At 42.3% G+C, this 12,638-nt stretch overlaps 1 long non-coding RNA gene across 1 annotated transcript; it reads right to left on the minus strand.

Annotated features, from left to right (window-relative positions):
* Window positions 1-2,188: 2,188 nt before the first annotated feature.
* LOC309588171 lies at window positions 2,189-6,201 on the minus strand. The gene is made up of 4 exons (XR_014227692.1): window positions 5,741-6,201; window positions 4,225-4,321; window positions 3,300-3,436; window positions 2,189-2,299 (listed from the first exon to the last, which is right to left on the minus strand). It is a non-coding gene; the product is annotated as an uncharacterized lncRNA (long non-coding RNA).
* Between the last annotated feature and the right edge of the window lie 6,437 nt (window positions 6,202-12,638).

The following is a 12,638-nucleotide window of genomic DNA, read 5'->3' on the forward strand; positions in this document are numbered from 1 at the left end:
CCGCATAGATGTCGTCAGGGACAAACTAGAAGCAGCGAAGAGAGGCAACCTGCCAAAACCTGAGTAGGGTGGAAATGGAGCCTCCTGTATTTATTACCGGGCAGAAATGGCTGATCACAGGCCTCCTCTGTTGTGCTTCTCTTTTACTTACGAAGTCAGGACAAAGCCAGTAAGAGCAGCTCTGCAAGCAAAGGGATGGCGTGGGCATTTTCTGCCTTGCGGTGAAACATCAAAACTGATGATGGAAATCATTGTTCCTTCCCAAAGGTTTATCACGCTACACGCAGAACAGTAGTCTCCCCTCAGCAGCGTTATTGGCATTGGCACTAGCTGAAAGAAAAAAATCAGACCCCTCACTTAAAGACGTAATTCAGAATGTGAACAAGGAACAGCATAGTTATAAGTAGTCTCTCCAGGGGGCATATGATTCTGAAGAGAAGTCAAATTTAAAAAACAAACAAACAAACAAACAAAGAAAACAGATGCGAGAATGACTAACGGGAATAAATTCCACTGCTTTGACCACAGCATTACATTATCAAATCCCGGGACTTACTATGGAGCAGAATTATCATAAGACATCAGTTCTGTGTAATGGAAATAATTTAAGTTTCAGTATTTCATCCAGCAGTGCAGACAGGCCTGTGGAGTGTGCTGTCTTAGCTGGAACATTTATTGATGCTGACCACTGGTTTATACAGCAGGAGTTGAAAGATGAAGAATTCAACTCTCCAATTCTGAAATTAGGAAGAAACAGAAATGCCAAGGAAACAAGACACTCGACAGCCTGTGAGAAAGTGATGGAAAATTCATGGCTTTCAATCACTTACAGCACTTGTTATGCAGAAATAGGCTGAGCTCCCAGTTTCGCTTGGAGGTTGTGTCATTTCCAATCTTCCCTGTGAGACTCAAGCATGGTTTATAGTGGTGATTTGCATGTAGATGGATGAAACATCTGCTTTCAGTGACTGTATTTCTGAAACTTGGTTTTCACTAGTTCAGAAAGAAAACAGCTTTCTGGGGGGAATATTACTCTTGTAAAAAATCCTTATACTCTAAAGCATTGCAATCAGTCTAACCTTTTTTTTTTTTTTTAAAGGAAAAAATGTTAGCACACGCAACAGAGCAGCACTGATTCGCATTTTCAACTGACAACCCAGCGACTGGAGAATTTTGTTTATTCCGTTTAGCCAGCCAGAAACCACACAGGCCCATGCAAAACCAAATTTTGGACATGCTTTTTCTCAACTACCATGAAACTGTCAGGGAAAAGCATAATTTAGACATCTCTTCAAAAGCATTGTCCAGAAAACTCATCTTGCGTAGTACTTTCCATAATACAGTCTTCCAGATGTTCTTCTCACTTTCTTCATGCATGTAAGTAATTGAAAAAGTGTGACGAAGAGTAGCTTAGGACAATATTCAGTATCTCATAAGGAGATTACTGAAGCAGCACATCAACTAGGATAAGTATATTCTTCTTTTATTAGCTTGGTTGATCTATAAAGCCAATTCACCTTCTTATGAATACTGACTGATATTTTAGTTTGCAAAAAAAAAGGGAGACTGGAGAGCAAGAATTAATAAAATCATGATTATTAGTGTTCAGCCAGTTGCTTTGCTGAATATTTTAAAAGGTAAGTAAGTTTTACATGTTTTCAGTCAGCTAAAGTTGTTATTTTTTTTTCATTCTGCTACTCAGATGAATGAGAAAAAAAATCTGATTCAGGGGTGATTAGGCATATCAAGATATTGAATTGCACTGTACTGCCCCAAGCAGTAAGCTTTCCATATTCAGAAGTGATCGGCTAACAACAGATCCGAGATCCATGCATCAGAAAATAAGAGTTCAGTTAAATGGGAACCAGATGACCGAAACTCCAAATATCTCCTTAGCTTAAATAAAGTAGTAGATGCCACAGAGGCTGTGTTCTCCCTCAGAAAACTCCTTTTTCTCTTCAATGATTGTGTTGCTTTTTTTCTCTATTGAACATTAAAATCGTGCTGCGCTGGACAAAGGGAAGAGATGTTTAATGCCGTGGCCTGCTAATGATTCATTCATAGCCTATAAACTACTTTAATCAGAGATATATTGGAATGGCAACATTCAGTATGTAGTAGTTGAGACACTTTTTGGGTCACGTTCTGAAACTTCGTTAATATTTGCAAAAGCACTTTGGGAGAAACCCACCGTATCCTTAACTGATCCATCTTCAACACCCTGTACCCCAAGGTGGCTTTTTTCACTCAGAGAGTCCCTGTCACTTCTCTCAGAGCTCTCTCCACCATCTCCATGTTTCTGAAGACAAAACAGTAAAACATGCATGAGATAGAAGGTAACTAATTCTGGTATCTTCTATTAGAAGCACTTAAAAACGATAGTTGTGCCAGTGCTTCGTTACCTTGAGCATAGAGGCTCCATCACATACAGCTGATTTATGGCTGTAGCTTATGTGGTGAAGTAATAACAAGACATTTGCAATACAAGAAGCCACGAAACATATTTAAAATAAACCTTGAAAAGCAACAATGTGGAAACATCAGCCACAAATCTGCTGTTGTGTTTTAGAAACGGACCCGTTTTGCTTTAGCAGCAAAAAGCTGCAAGAAGTCAGTGTTAGAGCAGGATGGGTGAGCTGCATTTGCCTCCAGTGTTTCAAGCAGGGTCCCAACTGCAAAGCCTCCTCTGCTACCCTTTTACTCTCAAATTACTTCCTCCCCTACTCAAGCCTGATAAAATGCAATTAAATAAGTTTGTGTATCAAGGGTTCAAATTTAAGACAGTTTCACAGAAGTAAGAATAACATTTAATGCATGAAAATCACACTCCAGTGGAAGATCTCAGAATATGCTACCAGGGTTGACGTCCCCTTTGAAAATTCAGTTATAACACTCCTAAAAACTTGAAAACCCACACTACCACTTTTACAGATCCCCTTTTTCAAAGTAGACATTCACTTCAAAGGACAAACTGGCACAAGCTGGCACTTCAGGCCTTCGGGGAAGTTGTGTCACACCTAAATCGGAAGAGCTCATGCCTGATTCATCTCTAAAATTAAAATTCTGTGTAAAACCATTAAACTGGAGCTTGAAATACAGACTCAGGCAGTTTCAACAACTTTTGGGGCCCCTTCATTTATAGGCAGTCCTTAGCAGTGCAAAGTGAGCTTAAAATGACAAAGTTCATAAGCTTCTATTGCGCCATGTTTAAAAAAATCCTGTCTTTTCTGTAAAATTTTATTGCTAGAAAAGCTCGACTTCACAACAATTTTCATTCATCCTCAGTTACAAAATTTCACCTGGCTGATCTCTGCAGTTTCCTCAAGAAACACGGGGACGTGTCTTTGATCAGCGAAATGTCCAGTACAAGAACCATCGTCGCAGCCGTCAATAACCAGTCTCTCAGCGTAACAAAGCAGGGCAGGTTATTTTCTTCCTGGCAGGAATTAGTGAAGGATAATTGGAGCTGCGTTACGTCATTCAGCTGGATTACCCAACAGCCAACAACACTAATAAAAACAGGGATGTTGCAACAGAGCTACGCACTTCTAGAGACTTTCAGTGAGCTGGTGACAGAAAAACATTTTAGAATGCGGTTTTTGGGAAGGGTTTTGTATCATCACCCACATCCCCAAGAGTCCTTTGTGGTTAGACAAAGTTTTCTAAGGTGTTCCTCTATTTCTTGAGATTTTTCCTGAGGAGGTACTGCTGACACAATACCCTGACTTTAGCCCCAAAACTGGGGCCAATATTTGTCCCCAAAGCCTAGACCAACATTGTTTTCTGATTCTGCTGCCAGAAGTGATACTGAAGTGAACAGCCTGGCCGTGCATCTACATCACCTTTGCCATGCAGCTCCGCCTCATCGGTTTGGGGGATAAAACTTCTAATGTTGTCTTGACTTCTTGTTTGTTCACTTTCAAATATCATTTAGAATCAAAACCCAGCGTAAATGTAGTAACTTCAGAACGTACAGTACAGGAGGACTGGGGCATAGGACACAAACTATCAATCACACGCAAAGCTCTACTAGAGCTTTCAGATAGCTTTAAGTAAAACAGTGAAAAAAGTGTTACAGAGCCAAATTTTGTCCAACGGTAGATTGTTCAGGGCTGAAATCAGCTTTTAACAGCTTTTGTAGCACAAAGCATAACAGCAGAGTTAAATAAAGCCTAATGAAGCTATCGTCTCCATTCTCCTAAGCAAGATACAGATCTTATTTACCTGCTTCTGTATCCTGTAGTATTCCTCTACTGCGTATTTGTATCTGGGTTCATTGAGTCCAAACAGCGTGGCAAGGCTCCTTCAAGGGATTCACAAGCTGAAGATACACAAAAGACAAATAATAACTGGAACATCCTCCTTCTACTAAAGGGCATTTTGTGATAGGCATTTTACATGGTGGCAGAAAATTATATGGAGCGATTATACATATGAACATAAAGGATCAGCAGATGAGATGATACAGGGCACAATTCATTTACTTAGTGAAAATCTTCTCCTTGCTTGAGAAACTGCCTTCATAATCCAGCCTTTAAAACTTTTTCCAAAGGTCTGGCCAGCATTTCTGGTCGAAAAAATGGAATGTTTCAATTAAACAAATTCACTTTGGCTTAATTCATTACATGGCCTCATTACTACCTCAGAACAATTACTGCTTCTACCTCCTTACATATGTCTGCCTTGCTCTGTGCAGGGGATAAGAAATGGAACTGACACCTTTTATATTTTAGGCAGTTTCTGAAGAAAATGAATTCATTGCAACTACTTTCAGGCCCCACCTTTCACTGCCCTGCCTACGGCAAACTGACAGACATTGCCTGGAGTAAACCTCGGCCAACGCAATCCTACTGTCAGCTTTCTGAGACGATGTTCTTGGCAGCAGTTATTGCTAGGACCCTTTTTCTTTTTCTTTATGGCTTTGGTTCCTGCCACTGGGCCAGGTTCTCCTGCTTCACCGGTCCTTACACCCTCTCTACATTTGCACCATGATCTCCCTTTAGTTATGCCAGTCCAATCTCAGATGCTCAACTGCTTTTCATAAAACTGCGACAGATTTAGCTCAAAACCAACTTACTTGCTGCCTACTAATTAATATACTGTATTGTAGGTCACACTGATTTCAATACAGTAATAAAGGCCGCTGACACTTATCAGAAACTTTATTTTCAGTTGCTGATAATCTGTTGTTAGCGCTGAAGTATTTTGTCCCGTGTGGGGAAGAAAAGGACTTCCAAATGTTTGAAAACATGGATAGGAGTAAGATAATGGTTTTTTCTCTAGCCCGTGTTAAGACAATTCTTTGTTTGCTTCACTGCTGTAAATCACCGAGGAACTAGAGCCTTTCAGAGTCTCGAGATTTGACAGAGACGGTCACTGGTTCAGCTGTTGCTATCCCTCTGAACATTTGCCCAGGATCCAAATATACAAGCTGGAGAGAGGATTCATGTGTGGAAGGGACACAGGGCAAGCCACAGAGTTACTTTTTTTTTTTTTTTTCCCCTCAGCATGCTTAGACTTTTTGAAAAGACTACTTTAAAGTGAACTTAGTTAAAAGAAAACTGAGTGGCAGAGCCAGTAGTTCAAAGTTAGGACACATGCTTTGCAGGTTTTCTCATTACATTTCTTCATTAAATCCCTTACTTATCTTTAATAATGTCAAAGGGATGGTATACAGTGTGATCATATATCATTTTCCCCCTATGACTCATGCCTCCTTATCAGTTGGAGAGGTCCCTACCTTGGAGCACTGCCTTTGGAGCCGGTCAGGATTGCAGGGTGAGGAAAGCTGTGGTCTATAGGACCCCACCCTCAGCCGTGGAGAGCCTGGAAGATGTGAATGAAACAGAAGACTGAGGAGTGAGAAGGAAGAAAAGATGGTTTTATAACAAAGGCAGCCAGAAGGTGAAACAGAGAGCTAAACACTGTGGCAGCCTCTGCCCTACAGCTTCCATACGATCCCAGTGTGAATTTTAGCAGCTCATAGCTGCATGGTGTGTGCTTGCTGGCCTCCGGTTCGAAACTCTTGCCATCCTTTGGCAGGAGTGTTGACCATTCATAGTCACTACAGATGCACACAATAGGAACACTATCCACAGTGTAAAAGGCTAAATATCCCGTGACATTTCTATTTAGATACTCTAGGTTAGCTGGCTGCTGACCATCTTGACTTTGTACCAAAAAATTATATTTGCAGAGCATTCAGATACTTATCTGACACCACTGCTCAAGAACCCAGGAGGAGATGAACAAGTCCCCGTTCTGTACTACATTTTGATGTTACACAGCAAATAAAAGAGGACACACTGCACGGAGATATAAAATACAGTGAAAATAGACCATGCTCTCTTGAATGAGTAACTATTCCACGCATAAAGTCCTCTGTAAAAAGTGGTGCCTGACCCTGTAATTGAAGCCTATCACACTGCATAAAGACAGAGGACCAAACTGAGATTTCGTATAGCTATTCATACTTCTTTGCTTAACTAATTTTGCCATCTTAAGTTGCTTTTTGATGTTTAACTGCAATGTAATAATTTTTATTCATAATTAATATATCACATGGTAGTGAACAAAAATTAATCTAAGCGTCTCCCTTAATGCTATATACAGAGATGTGATGTTTATTTAAAAAATCACTGGCAGCAAAAAGCACGTTTAACATGAGAGGATGGAACGGCAGCAAGTAGCTTCATGTTGCTTCAAATAAAAAAAGGTCAGCCATGGGTCTGATTTTTCTTAGAAAAGTTACCAATATTTCACTGTCAGCACAGAGGGATATACAGAGCAGGGCTCTGCCTTGGCCATTTATACTTAGTATTTTCATTAGTGAATGGGTTGATGCAATAGATATATCTATAAATATATTTTTGCAAACAACTGAGAGTAACATGGAAAATAGGAATGCCATTCAAAAGAATCTCTATAAAAGAAATATTCTGAAAAAAACCCAGGATGTAAGGACATAATTTCAGGGTTCTGCACTTAGACAAGATGGGAAACAGCTGCTTAGGTAGCAGATATGCACTACTCTGTCTTGGTGAGCCCCAGCTGGAGGCTTCTGTTCTGTTTTGGACATGACAACATTTGAAAAGCGTGTGGACAAATTAGATAAAGTCCAGAGGACAGCAACAAGAATGAGTAAATATCTTGGGAACTAAGACTAAGGCAGAAAGATGCAAAGGGATGGTGGTGTTTAATCCACAGATGGAAAAGCTAAGGGGAGGCACGGTAACAGTCAAATGCAGGAAAAGATCATGAAAGACAACAGGATAGTTTGTCGATAGGACAAGAGAGGAACTTGAAATGCGGACAGCATGATCTACATGAAATAACGAAAACTCTATTAGTGAAAGGACTCAAAACCACTACAACTGATTACCTGGCGAGCTGACGCAGTAAACATTACTAGAAGTATTTAAGAATAAATCTGACAAGCCTGTCAAGGATTACTCAGTCTCTCTTGGGGTGAGAAGCCAGACAAAATGGTCCATCCTCAATTAGAATCATCCTGTTCTGATTCTTCTGCAAGTGCTTTCTGCCATGCTGGCCTAACCGTGAAGGTTGCACAAAGTTCATAACATACCTAAGATACTGCACCCTGGTTGTTACCTACCTGCGTGATAATCAGATTTTTCTACTGTTTTCAAATTGCTCTTTTGCTCGCACTCAGGCTGCCTCTAGGTATCCAAAACCAAAGAGAGCTCCTTTCTGGGTATTATAAAATTCATCCTTTGGAAAAGACTGATAGGCTGATACCAAGCAGTGTAGTCTGAATTAGCGCTTTTATCATTTGACCAAAAGAAAATACCTAATTTTAAAAATCATCAGGTGTTTTAAATCCTGGTGATAATCCCTTGAGACAATGCCAGTAAGTATTAAAAGAAGGAAAAAAATAGCAAAGTACCAGCTTTGTTGCTTGACTAGTGATTGCATTCCAGTTAATCCATCCTTAAAGTAAGCTAATCAATCATATAAAAAAAGAAGAAACCTTAACTTACTAAGAAATTAAGTGGTTGTAATTCAGACTGCACAAAACTGGAGATACAGCCCCCAAGGAGGGTGTGGACTACAGAGCAGAAACGAGAAGAGAGCTTTAATTTTGAACATAAAGACGAGCTTATCCATGAAGTTGCACTGAACGCAGTCCTGTACCATTCAGCTTGCAATATGAAGTGATCTGCCAGTTTGCAAAGAAGAAAGTCTGTAGCCTGTTTTAATCGATCTCTTCACACTGGCCAGATTCAGCTAATGTATTATTTACTTTAAATAATCCCACCATGACCAGCAGGTTTTGCTAGGATAGTTAGTGTATGCAACAGCTGTACAGGGATCTGAATTTGGAAAGATACAAGTCTTGGAGATACATCACCTGTATACCGTTGGCCAGTTTGTCAAACCAAACAAGACAAAAAGGGCAAACTTGCATGTTTTCTGAGAATTTATAACTCCATGCCTAAGGTCTCCGGATGGAGGGTTCACAGTAACCTCAGTTAGTTATATCCTATTTAACATGGCTATTGGAAGACTCACTTGGCTGTTTTTGTAAATACCACACCTTTTATATTTCTGACTTTCTCTGTTTTTAATACTGATATTTTGCTGTGTGGAGATTTCTTGTCATACTTGTGATTTCTCCTAAGCATCCATGGCTAATCCTCCTGTATGCTGCTGCATTCCTAATCTGCAGACGCTCGGCGGATACTGATTGCGTCCCATCGTTCAGGCGTTGCGTGCATGGGGCGTTACTGTTATGATTTACAGAGGACTGTTGTGGTTTAACTCCGGTTGGCAGCTAAGCACCACGCAACCGCTTGCTCACTCTCCAACCCTGTGGGATGAGGGAGAGAATTGGAAGGGTAAAAGTGTAAAAACTTGTGGATTGAGATAAAGACAGTTTAATTAAAAAAAAGGAGAAAAAGAAAACAACGAAGAAGAAAAAAACAACAAAACCAACAAAAACAAGTGATGCAAAAAACCCCAGTTGCTCACCACCAACTGAGCGATGCCCAGCCAGCCCCTGAGCGAGGGCAGCCCCGCCAGCCTCCCTCCTCCCCAGTTTTGTTGCTGAGCAGCTATCCCTTTGGTCACTTGGGGTCAGCTGTCCCCGCCGTGTCCCCTCCCAGCGTCTTGTGCACCCCCAGCCTGCTCGCGGGCGGGGCAGCCTGAGGAGCAGAAAAGCCCTTGGTTTACTTTTCCAGCCGCAGAATGCCTGACGGCCCACCTCACGGCCTTTTACTCCGCCACCCTGCCCCTTCCCTGTGGCCAGGAGGAGGCCAGCTGGAATGGGCTCGGCTTTGGCCAGCGGTGGGTCCGTCTGGAGGCCGGCTGGAATGGGCTCTGCCCAACATGGGTCTTCTGGTGTCTTCTCACAGAAGCCAGCCCTGCGGTCTCCCCGCTACCAAATCCTTGCCACGTAAACCCAGTACATGAGCTCAGAGAAACCCTACGTGGGCATACACAGCATCACACCACTTTCTTCCCAAAGGGCAGATGCCTTGAAGAGGCTGCCAAGCCCTGGGACGGGGCAGCTGCTGGGACGCAGGGCAAGAGATTGTCAGAGCTCGTCAGTGCTCCTGCTCCATGGCCTTGGCAGTGACCTTTATGGAAGGGTAGCTGCTCACCCGGTCACAGAGCATGCGTGGGCTCCTGGACACCACCACATACATAAGTAATTACAAAGATGTCCTTTTCAGTGTAACCTGATGTAAAAGATATAGCTTGTTACACCTCTTCCCATTTTAAAGCTGCAATACTGCTCCTGGGTGCACACCATTTGTGTTCTGCAGCCATCTAGAGGGCCTGCTGCCTGTACCAACTTCATGCTGTTGACCAGAAGACACAAAACTGCAGGAAAATATAAGCTCTACTGACCCTTAGTGGCCATAACTCCATGACAGTACTATGGGAATTTTTTTATAAATTCAGGAGTGCTCTTGTTCTGGTGCTGTTATGCACTCTGTTTTATTTTTTTGGGGGGGAAGGCAGTGACTAACTTGCTGAGGGTAAAAATTGGGGAATTACTGTCAGCAGAGAAGAGGATCCGGGTTTCACAGAGGAGAAAGTACCCGACCTTAAGATTTTACAGCAATTCAACAGAGCAAATGCAATCTTGCATCTAGGGGCTGTCAAAATGGACGCTGTAAACTGAAGGTGAGTCATTCTTTGGGGAAGACAGAGAGATTGGAGGCATGAAGCCAAATGATTAGAGACCACCATGTGGTTCTGACAGACAGATGTGATTCTCGGAGACACCAGGAGATGCATGTCTGGTTCAGATAGGGAAGACTTAACAAGCTGTGCTAGTGAGGCTTCATCTAGAACATTAAACCCAAGTCTGGCTTTCAAGGATCAGGAAACAGGAATTTGAATGTGCAAATAAGGACTCAGGGTGATCAGGGGAATTGAAACCCTATTTTATGACAGGAACTTAAAGACTGACAGGAGCCACCACAAAGGTGTCCGGGTAAACATACTGAGAAAGAAGGATACCGCCCTAGCTGGAGTCCGAGGCTTCCCTGATAAGCTCAGCGGACACCTCTGTGATGGGGAGTAGCTGGCCAGACAGAAGAAACCCTGATGGGTGCAGGACAAAGAAACTGCGATCATGAACCAACCTTCCAGGAAAACAGGAGTCGGCAACAACTATTCTGGGAACTGGTGTCCTGCGCCCACTTACATATCGACACCAAAAAGGTATGATGAGTAACTCGCTACCTACCCAAAATGAACTTCTATGCAAGAGCTTCTCTGGATGAGATCTCCCAGACAGACCGTACCGCAGCCAGATCATGATAAATGCTACAGAAACACAGACCAGAATGATAGCTTCTTACCCAAATGGTTCATGCTCTCGATATGAGCCAACTGACAGTAAACAGATGTTCCCAACCGCAGAAGACAAGCAGAGCCGACCCTTCCAAGGCTGACTGCGCTACAAGGACACCGCTTCCGTAGCTCTCAACAGCACAGCCACATCGCGTAAGCTCCCGACACTCCTCAGGTCACCCCAGCAGCAGTGGATCTCTGCCAGTCAATCCCACTGAATTGCTTTGGCCTCTGCCAGTACACCAGTAGCGCTGCCCTAACTGGAATTCAATTGCCTTAAGATCCTGCGTGTTGCAGCAGCAATGAAAAGCCATCCCACCACTTGTCTTCATCTGAACCTCAGAGCCACTGTGTGCTTCACAGCTGGGCCTCTACATTGCCTGCTTATTAAGCAACCAACAGGAGACCACATTTGATATCTTTGTGCTTCTTCAAGCTGTTTCTTCACTGACAGAAAACAGCAACCTCTATAAACCATGCTTAATCTGACTTTACTAAAATGCTAACTACTAGGCATGTCTGACGTAGTGGAAAGTGGAGGTGCGCAAGAAAGAATCTCTTTTTTTGCTTTAAAATTATACACCAGCTGCCCGTGAGAACTAATGGAAAACTGCAAGACTTGCTGTTTTAAAAAGGCAAATAATTTAAGAAAGTCTGTGCTGTCAGAGGATTTCCCACACCACGCACACAACAAAAAAGGCAAGAATGACAACTTGCATCAACCTCAGGAAAAAGTACTGTGTGGTGTAAGGTTTATGGTCGAGTTAGAAATCTGACCCAAATCATCAGCCTAGGTGACATGAATTCGCTAGTCACAAAAGCATGAGATGAACGATTTATTTAGGCTTCCCATCAGCTTTGATCTGATCTGAAGACACAGTTTAGCGAAAAAACCTGCGGACTTTTCCCCCAACATCCAGCCCAGGGTAGCAACATTCAGCCTTACATTTTCCAAAGGTACGGAAAACAAATGAGTGTAGGACTTGCCGCTCAGATGCCCAGCAGAATCTCGATTTTCATTTTCATAAAGCCAAGTCTCTATTTGTTATGGCTTCAACAGAAACTTTCCAAATATAAACCGAAACAACCAATGTGTAGACACCTAGATATAATCTGAAAAGGCAGTTTTATGGTTTGAACCGTCTGCTTATCCACTTTATCCCAATGATGTTAGCTATAAGCATCGTTGGTGGTTATTCCACTTCTTACTGAAGTGTGCAAGAAACTAAGGAAAGCAATAAAGCATAGAAATCCAGGGTTTTTTCGCTGTCACTTAGAAGCAGGCGTGAAAAGCAGCCTGCAAGGCACTAGGAAAAGCACACAGTAAGACAGGTCTTTCACACGCAAGGAGCTGCTCAGCTTTCTGAAGTCTGAAGTGTTCCAAGTAACTCATCAGCCGTTTTCAGACCAGCACGAGGGAAATTGTGGGTCTTCAGGAGTTCCCAACACAAACCAGCAACTTTCTGTGACTTGGCAATCCGTTTCAGAGTTAATCCGTTTCAGCAGAGACTGCTGCTGAAAAGATTACTTTCTTTACGGAGGAAAGGAAAACAAAAATCCAGTCCAGCAGCTACATGCTAAAATTATGAACACTCTCAAAATATAATGACCTGTTTGGTTGGCTCCCTGGTTGAACGGAGGAATCTGATGTCAGACAAAAAAAAAAAAAACAACCCAAACAGTAAAGTAGAAAAATTTTAGTTTCTAAATTGGGGAGGAAAGTTTGTCTTAAAGTTGATATCCAGGACATTGGCAAATTCCCAGTGCTATGCTCAAAACAGCCCAGTCATTGCATCCCTATAACATTATTT

Source organism: Platalea leucorodia (genome assembly GCF_965183815.1).
Source record: "Platalea leucorodia genome assembly, chromosome: 3".
Taxonomy (NCBI): domain Eukaryota; kingdom Metazoa; phylum Chordata; class Aves; order Pelecaniformes; family Threskiornithidae; genus Platalea; species Platalea leucorodia.